The sequence below is a fragment of the Camellia sinensis genome, chromosome 6 (assembly GCF_055761805.1).
Source record: "Camellia sinensis isolate YWXY chromosome 6, ASM5576180v1, whole genome shotgun sequence".
NCBI classification, from domain to species: domain Eukaryota; kingdom Viridiplantae; phylum Streptophyta; class Magnoliopsida; order Ericales; family Theaceae; genus Camellia; species Camellia sinensis.
The window spans coordinates 28,807,263-28,826,472 of record NC_138966.1 but is presented as its reverse complement, the minus strand read 5'-3'; the positions used below and the strand labels follow the sequence as shown (position 1 = coordinate 28,826,472).

The window sequence follows — 19,210 nt, the reverse complement described above, 5'->3', positions numbered from 1 at the left end:
TCGAATCTGCTTCCGTCATCGGTTTGTTCCCGATAAAGACAGAAAAACTCAGCGAGTGCGGTGGCCTACTGGCCTCACTTTGCGAATGAGGGGTGTTTCTCCGCTGTCGCTTCTCCTTCCTAGGTGACTTCAATGACGTGGAGAGTGACGCCTCTCGCGCTCCCCAGTCGTCCTACTTCCCGTTCGCGAAGGTTTGCCACCTCGATTCATCACTGAGTCCAGCTCAGCCAGTGTCCTACCTTCCCCTCTGTTGTTGAAGAATAATCTACCTAACATTCACACTTATCCAACCTTGTTCGACGGACTAGGTTGAGTTGAGTTTGAACACACTAATGGAACCTACGTGCACGAAGCAACCACCATTTTATTACTCGCAAGTTCACTGCTCCCAAAGCGATCTCTTCAATGCTGCCCCAGCTAATTCCTGAACGGCTGATAATCGGTTGCCACGTTCACTAATCCGCTGGGGCAAGGACAAATTTATTAATCTATTCGGCCTAATATTAGTCCTTTGTGAAGAAAAGATAGGCTGCCCCAGCCAATTCATGAACGGCTGATAATCGGCTGCCACGTTCACTAATCTGCTGGGGCAAAGGCAGATTTATTAATCTATTCGGCCTAATATCAGTCCTTTGTGAAGAAAAGATAGGTTGCCCCAGCCAATTCATGAATGGTTGATAATCGGCTGCCACTCTCACTAATCCGCTGGGGCAAGGGCAGATTTATTAATCTATTTGGCCTAATATTAGTCCTTTGTGAAGAAAAGATAGGCTGCCCCAGCCAATTCATGAACGACCGATAATCTATTTGGCCACGTTCATTAGGTTAATTTTTTGGGTCAAAGGCAGAGGCACTAATATATTCGGCTTGGCAAAGCTATGCAGTTAATTTAGCGCCGAATTAATTTAGTAATTCCGTTAAAACTTATTTCATGGCTTTACATCTTACTTAGTTGTTAACACGCACATTCAGTAAGCAGAAAGGCAAAGACAATTTTCATTCATAAATTGAGTGCATACAGAAGTCAATTTACACATGAAAGTTACCCTAAGAATCTAACAAAACCTACATACATTAAAAAATCTAACAAAATGAATGTCACTTTGAGCCTAGGTTAGTTCTCAGGGTCAGACTCCAGCGGCTCAACGTCTACCTGCTCGCACGGAATCGGCTGTTTCGATATCACGTTAGCGACAGCTAACGCTTTGAGCCAGTCGTGTTTGAAGCCCCTATTCTCAAACTTAGGCACTTCTTCTACATAGCTCTCTAGAGCTGCATCCTTGTCAGCTTGAAATGCCTTGGAAGTCTCGGATTCGGCCTTTTCCACCGCCTTCTTCGATTCTTCCAAATCGGCCTCGAGCTTGGATATCGTCTCGTTGGCCAATTTGAGCGCTTCTTCCCTTGCGCTCGCTCTTTCTTCAGCGGCCAATCTCATTCGATCGAAACTCTTGGCCTTATCAGCTTCGGCATCGGCCCTCGCTCTTTCTTCCGCCGTTTTGGTGGCCTCAGATTCGGCTCGGCGAGAGGCCTCTGCTGCATTGTTCTTTTCAGCTTCCAATTCGGCTGTGAGGAAGTCGATCTGCTCGATTGCGTCATATTGGCGACGGCCAATCTCAGCTATCCTCTCCGCCACCTACAAACCGAGAAATCAATATGAAAGATGATATAGAAAATCTTAGTTTTTGATGTAGAACTATAAGGATCAGGTCATATACCAATATTGCCGATTGAGTGGCTAATGCTATGGTTAACAAATCCGGCTCTGCCCAAAAGGTCGCCCTGTCAACCGACAATGAAATTGAGAAGGCCAAGCTTAAGGCCACTGCATCATCTTTCACTGCCGATGGGTTGGAAGCAATCGGCACATTCTTTATCCTGGGTTGTATTGTAAACGGCACAACCAGGTTCGATTCTTCTATGCGTGGCCGTTTATCGACCAGGTTTTCCGAATAATCGGCTTCGGTCTCGACCGGACGCTTTTCCTCCCGTTGCTCTGACACTTGGCCCTCCTGTTAGTCGATAATAAGCTCCGTTTCGGCCGTATCAACGTGAGCCGTCTCCTCAACAGGAACAAGTGGTGTAGACTTAGTTCTAACTTTAGGTGGAGGGGGTGGAGGCTGAGATCGTTCGGCTTTGGCTTTCTTATGTCCAGCCATCCTCTCAGCATTCTTCCTCCTGGCCAACTGAGTAAGCGACTCACCGGCCATGCTATCAGGATATGAGCCGGGAAGATCACCTAAGTCAATGAAAATATCTCCAAAGGAGACGTCCGGTCAGCCCGAAGTTGATGGAGGATTGAGGCCGGCTTCCTCAAAAGCCAAATTCAGTGCCGCGTCAACCTCCTCCTCTAATCTTTCGGATCCTTCCAAGGGTTGATTCGATTGCTCAGCAACTTCTTCCACTACTTGTTCATCCGCTGGCTCTGAATCTGAAGCTTTAAGACCAATTTGCCTAAGATTCTTGAAGTTCGGAAAAACAAGCGCCGTAAGCTGTTCTTCACCCCTCGGAATCGGAATGTTATCTGCAGCCGAGAACATGGTGTAAGTCAGCTCGTATCTTAGAAGTATATGGGCCACCCTGCCTTGCTTCTGGAGATTCGCATGGCCAAAGAAGTGGAGCGTCGTTTTAATCTGTGCAAGAACAGCGTCGTCGGCCAAAACGAGAACTTTTTTCAAGTCGTTACCTGCATAAAATAAAATTGTAAGAAAGAAGGATTTAAGCCGGATAAGTATTCAACAAATATACGTGGGGGATTATATGGCCACCTGGTTCGCCTTTCCGCCTAGGCACTGGATCTAGGCGATCTTTGCCCTCGCCGAATTCCCAATTGCCGCGGATAACGACCATGACATCGTCAACATGCTTGCCAGAGCTGGCAAGCATAGTAACCAAATGATGGTCGGTGTCCTTAGCTTTGAGGAAGTGGCGTCCCTGCCGGCTAGAGGATTTGGCCAAGGCATAACAATGCCGAATAGCAGGGATCCCAAGTTCAAGCCTAAGACATCGGTTTAATTCTACAATGCCCATTATTATTCAGTAAAAATTTACGTTTGGTTGAGAAGTGATTAAACCCTAGTGGTGAAGGACGGCCCTAAAAAATAGATGGAGGGGGAAACGGACTCCGCCCTCAGCAATTGATAGAAGAGGGAAGATGATTGTACTTTTATTTGCCCTCTCCATATCAATGGTGTTGTCTGCCACGACTCACGAGTGACAGATGGACATCGTCGGGGATGGAAAAATGGCGTCAAAAGCCGGAAATTTGATCCGCAGAAAGGAGTCCTTTCAAATGTTTTGCCATCCTAGCCAGTCTAAGGAGTATGCAAAACCAAAAATAAACAAGGAAATGAGATTCGAAATGAAGGAGAAGAGAACTTACAAAGAAGTAGAAGATAATGAAAAATTGGAAGAAGTTGTAGAGGTCGCGAAATGGAGGTATATCGAAAGGCAAACCAAAAGCTTTGAGTATTCAAAAAAAACTTACATTCGAAGGGACAACATAGTGTCGAATCGCATTAAATGAAGAAAACATACGAAGAGGCGGGAAGATGTAATGATGCCTAAAAAGCGTGTGTTCTGGCATGCGTTGGAATGAGGTTAACCGCTGTTCTTTCTTTGACTTTTCAAATTCGAAACCAAACATGCCGACCAACTGGTGTTAATGGAATGTTTGGGGGGCAATTGTGGGAGTCGGATATATTTGACATACGTGCAAGAAAGCCGAATAAGTGGTTTGAGGATAGTCAGGGCGGAAGTTGTATTCGGCTTCATCCTGGACGATCCCAAAGCCGAATATATATTAATCGGCCATAGGATCAATAGAACAAAAGCCGAATAAATAAACGTGCAATAGATCAAGAGTTGGCCCGACCCAAGGGCCCAAAAGAAAAATATAAATAGAGGAACATCAGCCAAAGAAAGGTACGTGAGAACAGATCTTAAAACTTAAGTTACAAGCAAACTTGAGACATATACTAACTTATCTGTCGGAGTGCTAATTCTGGCACCCCCGACTGGAGTGTTAATTCCCTTTTCAGGTGTCAATTTGAGGATCAAGAGCGTTCATCAGGATAGTAGAGTATTTCCAAAACCACCTTCACCACATTCTATTATAGAGTTAAATTAATTTGTTAATTTTATATTATTTTTCATAAAAAATGTCGTTAGGTGCTTGTAATTGATATCTTTGTAGCATATTATATACGATTTTTATAATAATTAATAATTTGCAAATAATTGTTTTTATAATAAGGATATTCTTCTAGCATTTTTATGAAATTTCATTGAAGACTATTTGCAACGGTAACAAGATGGTTGCCCAAACGCTATGTTACAACTTAAATGGACTCTTCAAAATAAATCAAATACTTGTGTCAAACACTTGACACTCGGACAAGGGTATGTATGGGATATGTGTCTGCTACTTTTTAACAGACACTTCTTATATAATTATATATAATACTGTTATTATATGTACATATTGTTGTATAATTGCTATAAAATGTCTTCTTGACACTATAAGTTACATGTAGGACAATTTTATCTCACATATTTGATTAAAAATATAAAAATATGACATTTTTTGTTGAGTCCACCTACCCTTAAATTTATGGTTTGATGAGTCCGACCTCAAGGTACGTACCTGCATCTGACACCCATACCCAAGTCCGTGTAACAAAACATAAATATTAGTAAGTTTTTCATTTTTTGCGACCACAAAACAACGAACGTCATAAGTAGGTTAGGCGGTTGCAAATAATTTATGACCGTTGCTTTGCCGTAGCAAATGGTATTTGCCACCCCACATTCGCGTCCCCTATTTTCCAACACATGGTTGCAAAAGGTCTTTTGTGACCACATTTCTATTATTTGTGTCGGCTCGTGGCGGTCGCAATTTTTTTTTTTAGTAGTGTGACATGAATCAAAATATGTATATATATATATATATATATATGTCTATCTTTATGCCAAGATGAGAGTCCCACATTCTCATCCTAACTGGTGTGCCAAATACGCCATTTCTGAATTAAGGGCTTTATAAGGAGATATCCCATTACCTGGGCATTAATGACTACAAAATATCTTAAACTTAATGGATGATCGATTTTATTAGCTCCAAGTTCACTTATATACAATTTTTATTTTTTCTTGCCAATAGCCATTTTATTGAAGGTTTTGAATTTGAGCATAAAATAAATATTGACATCCACAAGGGATGATTTGATAAGCTGATCCACAGGATTAGTTTTCCAAGTATAAATCATGTTAATTATGCATGTATACACTGTCTACAATGAAATTGTTGGAGAGTGATATCCAATGATTGTGTTACCAACCAACCAAACAAAGCCTTAAGTCTTATCAAATGGGGCCGGCTATATGAATCATTCTTCTCCACTCGATTCTATTAAAAGTCATTTGGTTAGTCAAATTAAAAAGATTAATATCTCTATTTACTATATTAGCCCACGTCAATTTAGGTCTGCTCTTTCCCCTAACACTTCCTATATCTAGTGATTGTGTTGTTCTCATTTAAAAGGCACTTGTTCATACATCATTGATATGCTTGCCAATATGTTTGGGTGAGCTTGATCATTGATGTGCTTGTTAATATGTTTGGGTAATCTTGGGCATGAGACTAGGATTAATACAACAATATCACATCCATTGTATGCTCAATTAGTCACACTGGTACATTGAAAACGTAGAGAATATGTACTCAAACATGCAACATATTGGCAAGACATATTTATCTAGTGTGTAAGTGCCTATGAACAGCAGTCACTGAATGCATGGGAGTTGATGTCGTATGTTACAAATTTATAGTAAATCGAGAAAAAATGGAATGCCTATCAATGGAATCCAGAAGTCCCCTCCAATGAAAATTTTGTAGTGTAAAGTTAGCTACTCTGTGGAGCTATTAATTACCATTGCCAATTGTATTCTTCCTTTAGTGCTAACTATGGTTTTCTGTTCTCATACTATGCATAGTAAACTTTGTCTAGACTATGGCCATCAAGGAAGCTGTGCATGATGATCGTTCTTGAGAAAGTTTTCATGTTATACGAAGCTGTCTTTTAATTATGAAAAGAATCGACTCTTTTGTGCTGCAAAAATTTTCAGGCGATCATCAATTATGTCCTGACACAATTCTCATCTTTGAATAGGTGCCTTCACAATGGGGGTTTGTAATCAGTGTAAATTAATCAAAGCATGATTAAGGTATGGTCCACGACTCTCAGATCTTTCTTTTATTTACCGGTATTTGATTTTCATTGGTTGGTTAGTTTGGATCCGGAAAGAAATCTATAAATCTTAAATTAGTTTTGTTTGGACTTATAGAGAACCCAGTTTGTACTGTGCTGTGAGTTTGGTTGAAGTCATCATAGGCGATGATAGAATGGATTTTTACATGATAACTCTAGTTTGACATCTGACTTAAAATAATTTAAGTTCTGTGAGAGAGCAATTGTAGCTAACTTCTTGGTATCTAACAAAAGTTCCAATAAGAGGATTGTAGGTATAACTTTGAATAAGTTAATGACAGGTTATGTAAATTTGGCCAGTACTGGACTAGGCAAGGCCAAAAACATAATATTTGGGTATATGCAATTCATTAATTGAATTCTAACAGCACTCAAATGTGCCAAAACACCAAAAAGAAATATATTTAGCCAACCGTAAAATGTCCATAATGTAAATGAAACACTTCCACATCATTGTCTTTGCATTGCAATCTTTGAAGGAAGTTGTGCAAGATGAAAGGAAAAAGCCTTAAATCCTCGATAAGTGATGAAAGAGAGAATCTTTAGGATTTTATCAATGAAGGATGTTCTGGACTGAAGATGACAAATGTATTTATTATACAAGTTTGAGTAAAAAGCTAGAAATGCCAATGATTGGCAATTTGTAACGTAAGCCCTAGAAATGGACATTACAAAATTATAGTAAATCTAGAAAGAAGGGTATTCCTGTTGCCGCAATCCATTTGTCTCCCTCAATGAAATTTCTGAGTGTAAAATTAGTTGCTTCAATGGAGCTATTAATTACCTTTTCCCATGGTACTCTTCCTCCAGTATTGGCTCCGGGTCCTTCGTTCTTGTACTCTGCGTAATAAACTCTGTCTGGACTACGACCATTCCATTCTAGCCAACCCTTGGGGTCAATTATATCATCAAGGTAGCTTTGCATGATGATTGTTCTTGAGAAATTCCCCCATGGCCTACCTAAAAATGTTTTAAATTTGAAATTTTGTTGGCGTAGGTCATCTGCAGCTTTTATAGTGCAATTTTGCATAATTGTACCAGTTTTATCATTTGGGTTTTCTCTTTTTTGTGCTGTTATTGTGTTTGTCTGCAAGTTAATAGGCTTCTTTGCGTAGATTATACAATTTTGAAAGAATACAGCAGCATTCCCAAATATAAAATCTACTGTGCCGTAAATTTCGCATTCTCTGAAAAATTGTTTTCCTTTTGCAGTGTACAGGGTATCTTGATACCCTTGAAAACGGCATCTGAAGAATGCTGAATTTTCTGCTGAATTTCTTAATGCTACTGCTTGGTGCATGTATGGTCCGGCTGTGTTCTCAAAGGTAATATCTTGTGCAACAAAGCCTGCACCCTCTATCCCTATAAATGAAGGAAAGAAAAAAGAATGTCAGTCTAATGTTGGGACTGGTATAAATTTTAATTCAATCTACTAATTTAATTTATTTCTCTTCAATCAAAATTTCAGCCTTAAAAGGATTTCTGATGCCTAGATTTAGAATTCATAACCTAAGTCAAAATCCAAGTATCCAAATTCAACTCTAAAGATCAATTAGTTGACTGACCTGCTGTTGCTGTATAATGGGTTGGGAAACCTGTGCCATTGCTCTTGTTGCCTGATATTACCGTCTTGTTCCAGCCATCCCCAACAAATGTTAGATTTGTTTTTTGTTTTCCAACGAAAATGTTTTCTTTATAGAAGCCTTCTTTGATTTTTATGTAGTACCTACGTTTACTGTAATTAGGGGATGCAAGAATGGCATCTGCGATTCTTGTGAAATTCCCCGATCCATCTTGTGCAACTGTAGTGTCAATGGGCATGGACTTCCCTAGTGAACTCCACCAGAGAGTGATCAACACAGTGAGTGCCAACATTGTTTTTCTCTTTAGTAAAAGGGTTTTATGTGTTTGTTTCAGAGAAGTTTATCGAAAGTGTTTCTATGGTGTGAAAGGCTCATGTAACATAAAGGAGTGAATAGCTTGTAAAGAATGAGTAGTATTTATAAGCAAAACTTGCTGTTGAGTTCCTAACAAGGAGTATTTTTCTAGGTCCAACTGAGATTGAGTTGCACACGTTAAGGGTAACATTCTTGTCTCATTTGATCTAACTCATTACTACAATATAACTAGTAGAGAACTCTAATAAATAGAACAGTTGGCAGCTTTGTATCAATATAGTTATTAGGAAACTCTAGTGGTTTGGTTACTTGGCAATTTTTGTCTAGCTAGCTGAAACAAACTCTTCAATTGGGATGTGTCACATTATCATAATTATTGTATTTTTTTTTTTTTGTGTTGAGAAAATAGTATACAAACATAATTTTTATACAAAAAAAAGTACATCTACATAATGGGGAAATCTATATATATAAAAAAAAAGGGAAATATCAAAATAATTGTAAATTCATAAAAGTACAACATTATTTGCACAATTCAGTGCACAAATCACTTGTACTTTCCTGAGTTTGCAATTATTTTTCCAACTTCCCACTTTTTTGACATTCCCGGTAGTAGTACTTTTGAAATTATGAGCAGAATGGTGGGTCGTTTTGATTTAAAATGAAAGCACCACAAAAGGCCATATCTTTTTTTGTGTTAAAATTTTGCACAAAAATTATGCTTGTATGACATTATTCTAATTTTTCATTTTGACCAATAGTAGTAGCGAATCCCCTGACTCCATTCAATTCGAGATGATGTGCTCCATTGAGCTATGATGTGATGATTTTGGCATCACTTAATCTTCTCTACAAACATGATCTGACATGTTGTTTCTTCTCTCTTTATTTCTTTCTTTCATTTTTTTAAAACATTTTCTTGTTTATTTTTATTTTTGGGAGGGGGTTTGCACTCTTGTTCTTTATTTCTTTCTCTTACTTCTTAATTTTTATTGCTTACTTATTCGGCTTTGTTCCAAATTAGGCCTAATTTCCCTTGACAATTTGCTAGGCAATGCCACTCCTAGGGTCTAAACTGTTAAATTTTGATGAGTGGGCTGCCATTATCCAAAACTGAACTTGTGGCCAAAATGCATAGACCGTATACTTCAGGCCACCTATTTTTTAGGAAAATGGCAAAGGGTTTCCATCACGGCTCATCAATAGTCTAATAGGAACCAACACTATTGAAGAGTTTGTATAATAAATAATTGATTCTGGGAAAGAATGGCAAGGTAGTCATGAGCTATTGGTTGTTTAGAGGAATTGGACAAATTTGATTGAACAATGACTTTAAAAGACAGTAAGAGAGTTCTATCCAAATGCAAGAAACATCAAAAACTGAAGCCATTCACTTTGATTTGATATATTAATTTTGATCTCTTCTAAGAAGAAAGATACTATGATTTGGAGCCATTTCTATTGTTATGGAGCTTAAATAGTCAATTCACAAGTTTGTGTAATACAAGCAATGCCCATTTCCATCTTATTAATACTGTTGGAAATATTTCTTGTTCTTGTTCCATGTTAACTTTTCCTAGTTTTGGAAGAGTGTATCTTATCTTTGATTTTCTTTCAGATCAAAATTTCTGTATGATTTTTGTGGTCCCCTCTCCCTTGGAATTGGAAGCAAACAAATTTCCAAGAAGAGTAGCTATTCCCCTAATGCTGAAGTTGCCCTACTTATATGAACAAAGGGATAGGAATGACATATAAGCAAATAATGCTCTTGGAGTCATGCTTGGTGCGGACAATATAGACATGGATAATGATGTACAAAATTGACCTTAAAACTATTTTATTGTGAAATATCTTTATAGGTTATATGTAAATAGTGAAGAATATGCTTTGAAACATTTGAGTCAATTTAAAGAATATAAAACTCTACTGTGGGATTTTTTTACTTTTTGACAAAGATAGTGTTAATATAGTTAGATTACCACTAAAATTTTTATCACTACTCTATCAATTTCAACCCCTACCTCCCCTTCACAACATCTTAATGTGTAGCTGTTAGACCATTGGGTCAAATCCCAAAGTCTTATGTGATTATATATTTATAACCAAGATATATATATGCATTGAAGTAGGCAGTTATGTTTTCCTCCTTTCATATTAGTTCTGTTTAATTATTTGAAGCTATTATTGTGGGATCCACTTTTTGAGAAATATGACTTGAATAAATAATACAATTTTTTTTAGTGGAATATCTTTTATAGTTATGTTGATACGTTATATATATATATATATATATATATATATTTTAAATTACAAGATATGACATTGTCGAGTTTTTTTTTTAATATTAAAAAAAAAAAACAATTTAGAGAATTGACCTACTTTTCAAACTATTTGGGAAACTAACTTGTTTTTTGAAATCGCATTTTGAAAATGCGATTTTGAAATTGAAAATGCAATTTCAAAAAGTGAAGTTCATGTTATCATAAATTGCATTTTCAACATGCGATTTTAAGGTGAAATTGTATTTTCAAAGTACGATTTTAAAAAGCAGGTTAGTTTTCTAAATAGTTTGAAAAGTTGGTCAATTTTTTAAATTGTTTTTTTTAAAGAATATTAAAAAAAAAAAAAAAAAACTCCACATTGTCCCATTTCATTCCAATTGAATTAGAATTATTTCATGCAACTCAAGACAATTGTATGGCAGTCTCGAGGAAAAGAAAAAAGTTTCAATATTTATCCTCTATTTTGATAGAGGAATTTTTTTTTTTGCTAAAAATATTTTTCAACAATTGTCTTTTTGTGGTTTTATCTATTTAGTTACAATCCTAGAAAAAATGCAATAGTGGTGGTGGTTGTGGTGAAAGTGATGGTGGTTGTGGTGAAAGTGATGGTGGTGATGATATGGGTGAGGGTAGTGGTGGTAACACTGCTACAATTCTAATTTGAATAATATTTTTTTACATTTAAAAATTGAGGGTTATATATATCATGGCTTTTTGTTACCAATTTATATTGACGACATATGCATCATTAATTTTTTAATAATTATCTTTAAATATTAAAATCAATCATAAGAATCCATGACAGTAAAAGATACAAACAATGATAAAAAAAATTAGTGACATATTTCTCTTAGAAAATGAAAATCAGCTCATTTGTTTTTGACTACGGAAAACATTATTGGTTGATTTACAATTTTTGTTATATCAAATGTCAAAAAATGTGAAATATTTTGGCCAAACACAAACAAAGCATTCTAGTTTGGGGTGGACAATGGAAACAATCTCAAATGTTTTTTGTCCAACCAATATGAGATACAAATAATGTCAGTGTAACTTTATTTAATTCAATATCTAAAAAATCATATTCACGGGTTTCAATTGAAAAAAGAATCCAAAAAATGTCTGAAACAAAATAAATCTCTCTGATTAATACGTTTGATTGCACAATCAAACATATACACTTAAGGACCAACATGGAGCTGATTAAAGTGTTTGATGAACCATTACGTAGTATGCTCATTGCTACTGTTTGTCTCCTTGTCAAGGTTAGTTGTTGGACTTCCATATAACTCACAGTTGGCAGCTTTCTATCAATATAGTTATTAGGAAACTCTAGTGGTTTGGTTACTTGGCAATTTTTGTCTAGCTAGCTGAAACAGACTCTTAGATTGGGATGTGTCACATTATCATAATTATTATTGTTATTATTATTATTAATTTTTTTTTTAATGTGTTGAGAAAATAGTATACAAACATAATTTTTATACAAAAAAAGTACATATACATAATGAGGAAATATAAAAAAAATGGAAAATATAAAAAATAATTGCAAATTCATGAAAGTACAACATTATTTGCACAATTCAGTGCACAAATCACTTGTACTTTCATGAGTTCGCAATTATTTTTCCAACTTCTCACTTTTTGACATTCTCGGTAGTAGTACTTTTGAAGTTATGAGCAGAATTGTAGGTCATTTTGATTTAAAATGAAAGCACCACAAAAGGCCATATCTTTTTTTTTCTGTTAAAATTTTACACAAAAATTATGCTTGTATGACATTATTCTAATTTTTCATTTTGATCAATAGTAGTAGCGAATCCCCTGACGCCATTCAATTCGAGATGATTTGCTCCGTTGAGCTATGATGCGATGATTTTGGCATCACTTAATCTTCTCTACAAACATGATCTGACGTGTTGTTTCTTCACTCTTTATTTCTTTATTTTGTTTTTTTTAAACATTTTCTTGTTTATTTTTATTTTTGGGAGGGGGTTTGCACTCTTGTTCTTTATTTCTTTCTCTTACTCCTTGGTTTTTATTGCTTACTTATTAGGCTTTGTTCCAAATTAGGCCTCATTTCCGTTGACAATTTGCTAGGCGTCCTAGGGTCTAAACTGTTAAATTTTGATGAGTGGGCTGCCATTATCCAAAACTGAACTTGTTTCCAAATGCATAGCCCATATACTTCAGGGCACCTATTTTTTAGGAAAATGGCAAAGGGTGTCCATCACAGCTCATCAATAGTCTAATTGGAACCAACACTATTGAAGAGTGTTTGTATAATAAATAATCGATTCTGGGAAAGAATGGCAAGGTAGTCACGAGCTATTGGTTGTTTAGAGAAATTTGACAAATTTGACTGAACAATGGCTTTAAAAGAGAGTACGAGAGTTCTATCCAAATGCAAGAAACATCAAAAGCTGAAGCCATTCACTCTGATTTGATATATTAATTTTGATTTCTTCTAAGAAGAAAGATACAACTTTGACACTATGATTTGGAGCCATTTCTATTGTTATGGAGCTTAAATCGTCAATCCACAAGTTTGTGTAATACAAACAATGCCCATTTCCATCTTATTAATATTCCTGGAAATATTTCTTGTTCTTGTCCCATGTTAGCTTTTCCTACTTTTGGAAGAGTGACGATCATATTCTAATCCAAATGTATCTTATCTTTGATTTTCTTTTAGATCAAAATTTCTGTATGATTTTTGTGGTCCTCTCCCTTGGAATTGGAAGCAATCAAATTTCCAAGAAGAGTAGCTGTTCCCCTAATGCTGAAGTTGCCCTACTTATATGAACAAAGGGATAGGAATGATATACAAGCAAATAATGCTCTTGGAGTCATGCTTGGTGCGAACAATATAGACATGGATAATGATGTACAAAATTGACCTTAAAACTCTTTTATTGTGAAATATCTTTATAGGTTATATGTAAATAGTGAAGAATATGCTTTGAAACATTTGATGCGTCAATTTAAAGAAGAATATAAAACTTTACCATGGGATTTTTTTTTTTTACTTTTTGACAAAGATAGTATTAATATAGTTAGATTACAACTAAAAGAGTTCATCGCTACTCTATCAATTTCAACCCTTACCTCCTCCTCACAACGCCTTAATGTGTAATTGTTAGACCATTGGGCCCCGTTTGTTTTAGGGTGTAGAGGGTGGGATGGGATTATGATGGAGGTGGGGCTCATTTAGTGTTGTGTTTGTTTATAGAATTGGAGAAGGGATTAGGATAGAGGAGGGGATTAAAATGGAGGTTGGAAGAGGGATTGTGATGGAGGAGATGGAGGTGGTATTAGAAAAATAGTGAAGGGACTAGAAATTTTTTTATTTTTTACATGTTGGGGTTTTTTTATTTTTTATTTTGAACATTAATGTTTAATTTTTTGTATTTTTTATTTGTTTTATTATTTTATATAAAAATAATTTAACAATTCCTACACTAACAACTATCACTATCATCAAAACAAACACAATTTTATTTAATTCCCTCACTATCAATCTCCTCACTAACAATCCCCTCACTATTAAAACCCTCACTATGAATCCCTTCCATTTTACCTCTGAAAACAAACGGGGCCTTGGATCAAACCCCCAAGTCTTGTGGGATTATATATTTATAACCAAGATATATATATGCATTGAAGTAGGCAATCCTGTTTTCCTCCTTTCATATTAGTTCTGTTTAATTATTTGAAGCTATTATTGAGGAATCCACTTTTTGAGAAATATGAGTTCAATAAATAATACAATTTTTTTTTAGTGGAATATCTTTTATATATATGTTGATACGTTATTTTTATTTTCATTTTTTTTTAAATTGCAAGATATTACATTGTCCCATTTCATTCCAATTGAATTAGAATTATTTCATGCAACTCAAAACAATTGTATGGCAGTCTGGAGGAAAAGAAAAAGTTCCAATATTTATCCTCTATTTTGATAGAGGATTTTTCTTTTCTTTTTTTTTTTTTTGCTAAAAATAATTTTCAAAAATTGTCTTTTTGTGGTTTTATCTATTTAGTTACAATCCTAGAAAAAATGAAATAGTGGTAGTGGTTGCGGTGAAAGTGATGGTGGTGATGACATGGGTGTGGGTGTAGTGGTGCTAACATTGGTACAATTCTAATTTGAAAAATATTTTACATTTAAAAATTGAGGATTGTATATATCATGGCTTTTTGTTATGCATCATTAATTTCTTAATAATTATCTCTAAATATTAAAATCAATCAAAAGTATCCATGACAATAAAGGATACAAACAATGATAAAAAAATTAGTGAAATATTTCTCTTAGAAAATGAAAATCAGTTCATTTGTCTTTAACTATGGAAAACATTATTGGTTGATTTATAAATTTTGCTATATCAAATGTCAAAAAATGTGAAAAATATTTTGGCCAAAAAACAAACAAAGCATTCTAGTTTGGGGTGGACAATGGAAACAATCTAAAATGTTTTTCATCCAACCAATTTGGGATACAAAATAATGTGTCAGTGTAACTTTATTTAATCCAATATCCAAAAAATCGTATTCACGGGTTTCAACTGAAAAAAGAATCCAAAAAATGTCTCAACTAAAACAAAATAAATCTCTCTCTGATTAATACGTTTGATTTCACAATCAAACATATACATTTAAGGACGAACATGGAGTTGATTAAAAGTGTCTGATGAACCATTAAGTTGTATGCTCATTGCTATTGTTTGTTTCCTTGTCAAGGTTTGTTGTTGGGGAACTTTCATATAACTCACATTTTCTTTTTTTGAAATTTTAGTCATTAAACTTAAAGAAAAAATATATTTTAAGCTATGAAGCATGGGTACTTCAACAACTATGCTGTACTCGTATTGGGTACTTATCGGCTTATGATATTTCGTATTATATTTCTGCATATGTATCAGGTATACGAAATATGTACCCAATATTTTTCTTATTAATTTTTGATATACTCAAACTTGTACTTAATATATACTCAAGCTGTACTGTACTTGTCAAAATAATATTTTCTTATACTACAGAGATAAAATTCCTTTCATTGGACTTCTTTTTTATTTTTAGTTTTATATTTAGCATGATTTTAAAATTAAGTTATGGTTTGTAAGTTATTTAATATAGAGTAAATTGTTGAAAAGTCCAAGGTAAGGAATGTATAACGGTATTAGGTTCAGTGAATATTTTTTGTTAGTAAGAGGTTCACCCTTTATGAAATAGTTTGGTGAGAAGTTCTTTTGCTATTTTTCGAGAGTGTTTGTATAATAAATAATCGATTCTGGAAAAGAATGGCGAGGTAGTCATGAGCTATTGGTTGTTTAGAGGAATTTGACAAATTTGATTGAACAATGGCTTTAAAAGAGAGAGAGAGAGAGAGTTCTATCCAAATGCAAGAAACATCAAAAGCTGAAGCCATTCACTTTGATTTGATATATTAATTTTGATAGAGACTATGATTTGGAGCCACTTCTATTGTTATGGAGCTTAAATAGTCAATTCACAAGTTTGTGTGATACAAACAATGCCCATTTCCATCTTATTAATATTCTTGGAAATATTTCTTGTTCTGGTTCCATGTTAACTTTTCCTACTTTGGGAAGAGTGACGATCATATTCTAATCCAAATGTATCTTATCTTTGATTTTCTTTCAGATCAAAATTTCTGTATGATTTTTGTGGTCCTCTCCCTTGGAATTGGAAGCAATCAAATTTCCAAGAAGAGTAGCTGTTCCCCTAATGCTGAAGTTGCCCTACTTATATGAACAAAGGGATAGGAATGATAGATAAGCAAATAATGCTCTTGGAGTCATGCTTGTTGCGAACAATATAGACATGGATAATGATTTATAAAATTGACCTTAAAACTATTTTATTGTGAAATATCTTTATAGGTTGTCTGTAAATAGTGAAGACTATGCTTCGAAACATTTGATGCGTCAATTTAATGAAGAATATAAAACTCTACTACGGGATTTTTTTTACTTTTTGACAAAGATAGTGTTAATATAGTTAGATTATAATTGAAAAATTTTATCGCTACTCTATCAATTTCAACCCCAACCTCCCTCTCACAACACCTTAATGTGCAGCTGTTAGACCATTGGGTTAAACCCCAAAGTCTTATGGATTATATATTTATAACCAAGATATATATATGCATTGAAGTAGGCAATCATATTTTCCTCCTTTCATATTAGTTCTGTTTAATTATTTGAAGCTATTATTGAGGGATCCACTTTTTGAGAAATATGAGTTCAATAAATAATACAACTTGTTTTTGGTGGAATATCTTTATAGATATGTTGATACGTTTATTTTATTTTACTATTTTTTTTTTTAAAATTGCAAGATATGACACTGTCCCATTTCGTTCCAATTGAATTAGAATTATTTCATGCGACTCAAAACAATTGTATGGCAGTCTGGAGGAAAAGAAAAAAGTTCCAATATTTATCCTCTATCAAAATAGAGGATTTTTTTTTTTTGCTAAAAATATTTTTCAAAAATTGTCTTTTTGTGGTTTTATCTATTTAGTTACAATCCTAGAAAAATGCAATAGTGGTGGTGGTTGTGGTGAAAGTGATGGTGGTGATGATATGGGTGAGGGTAGTGGTGGTAACACTGGTACTGTATCGATTATATTTTTTGCAATTCTAATTTGAAAAATATTTTTTGCATTTAAAAATTGAGGGTTATATATATCATGGCTTTTTTGTTACCAATTTGTATTGCCGATATGTGCATCATTAATTTTTTAATAATTATCTCTAAATATTAAAATCAATCATATGTATCCATGACAGTAAAGGATACAAACAATGATAAAAAATTAGTGAAATATTTCTCTTAGAAAATGAAAATTAGCTCATTTGTCTTTGACTACGGAAAACATTATTGGTTGATTTATAATTTTTGCTATATCAAATGTCAACAAATGTGAAAAATATTTTCTAGTTTGGGGTGGATAATGGAAACAATCTCAAATGTTTTTCATCCACCAATTTGGGATACAAAATAACGTCAGTGTAACTTTATTTAATCCAATATCCAAAAAATCGTATTCACGGGTTTCAACTGAAAAAGGAGTCCAAAAAATGTCTCAACTGAAACAAAATAAATCTCTCTCTGATTAATACGTTTGATTGCACAATCAAACATATACACTTAAGGATGAACATGGAGCCGATTGAAAGTGTTTGATGAACCATAAGTAGTATGCTCATTGCTATTGTTCGTTTCCTTGTCAAGGTTAGTTGTTGGGGGAACTTTCATATAACTCACATTTTTTTTTAAAATTTTAGTCATTAAATTTAATGAAAAAAATATATTTTAATGAAGTATGGGTACTTCGATAAATATACCGTATTCATATCGGGTACTTATCGGCGTATGCTTTGTAAGTTATTTAATATAGAATAAAATGTTAAAAAATCCAAGGTTAGGAAGGTATAAGATATTAGGTCCAGTGAATATTTTTTTAGAAAGAGGTTCACCATTTATGAAATAGTTTGATGAGAAATTCTTTTGTTACTTTTGGATGACACTTTGTTTTCAATTTTACCCTTTAATTTATTTGTTGACTTTTTTTATTTGTTGACTTTTTGTTGACTATTTGTTTAAATTCATATATATTTGTTCAAATTTTTTAACTAACTGTTCAATTTTTTCCTTTATCTGTTCAACTTTTAATTATAGAGAGTTATCTATTTAATTATAGAGAAGAAGAAAGTTATCTATTTAGATACACCAAACAACAACTACACAAATATTTCTGCCATTATTTGTTGCAATTCACAACAGCAACAACAATAACAACAACAAATAATCAGATCATACAAGCTAGATAATAAATATATATATATATATATAAAACAACCAGAGCAAAAGAACAATCTAAGCCATTTTTTGAGCCATTTTTAAATAGATCTGATTGAAAAAACAAAATCAATCAAATTAAAAAATAATCATTTTTGAACAAATTTGTTGAAAATAGGGGTGTGCACGGTGTAGATCGGGTGGTTAGAGATAAAAATTATAAATCGAATGACGAATTGGCAAATCGTGGTTTGGGCAATTTTGGGCAGATTGGGGATTGAAGAATATTCTAACCAATTATCAATCATTTGCATAATATATAATACTAATTTGCATCATATTTTTTATATATATAACACAAACTAATTTTACATATTATTTTTCATATATATAACTACTAGTTGGTAACAAATTCCACATTTTAAATCTCTTTCATATTCATTTTTACTTTGATATTTTATTAGAGGTTAAAACATATATATGTATTAACTATAGCAGAGCGGAGCAGTTTTGAAGGCAGATTATAAAACTTAAAGTTTAATTCACGGTTAGCGGATTGAATGGTGAGGATTGATATGGATCGGTGCAGTTTTAGTGAATTGGGCAGTGTTTTTCCACAGTCCTAGTTGAAAGTGTTGATGATGAGATTGAGGAGTTGGTTGATCTTGACTTGAATAGTCTGTTGGTTGATCTCAACTATATGTATGTATATATAAAGAGTAAAGAGAGATTGTTGATTGCACAGATTAGTGACCCCCTCCGCCTACCGAGACCTCAATGACCTCTTCGTCGCCGCTTCGTCATCATTGATGATGAGTATGGTGATGGTGGCGATGGAGAGAGAGAAAAGATTGAAGAAAAAAGAGAGAAAAGAGTGTTAAGTTTTTGTAATTGGCATCTTGTTTGACAAAACTCCTTTCAGTTGTAATTTTAT

General features: G+C 34.1%; 1 long non-coding RNA gene across 4 annotated transcripts in view; it reads left to right on the top strand.

Moving 5' to 3' along the window:
- The window catches only part of LOC114258310 (uncharacterized), a 36,860-nt gene extending 26,742 nt beyond the window's left edge, over positions 1 to 10,118 (top strand). For all 4 annotated transcript variants that reach the window (XR_014332096.1, XR_014332097.1, XR_014332099.1 and 1 more), the window contains 3 exons: positions 6,168 to 6,222; positions 7,479 to 7,591; positions 9,783 to 10,118. This is a non-coding gene — a long non-coding RNA (uncharacterized LOC114258310). The remainder of the gene's footprint in view (positions 1 to 6,167; positions 6,223 to 7,478; positions 7,592 to 9,782) is intronic.
- The last annotated feature ends 9,092 nt before the right edge of the window (positions 10,119 to 19,210 follow it).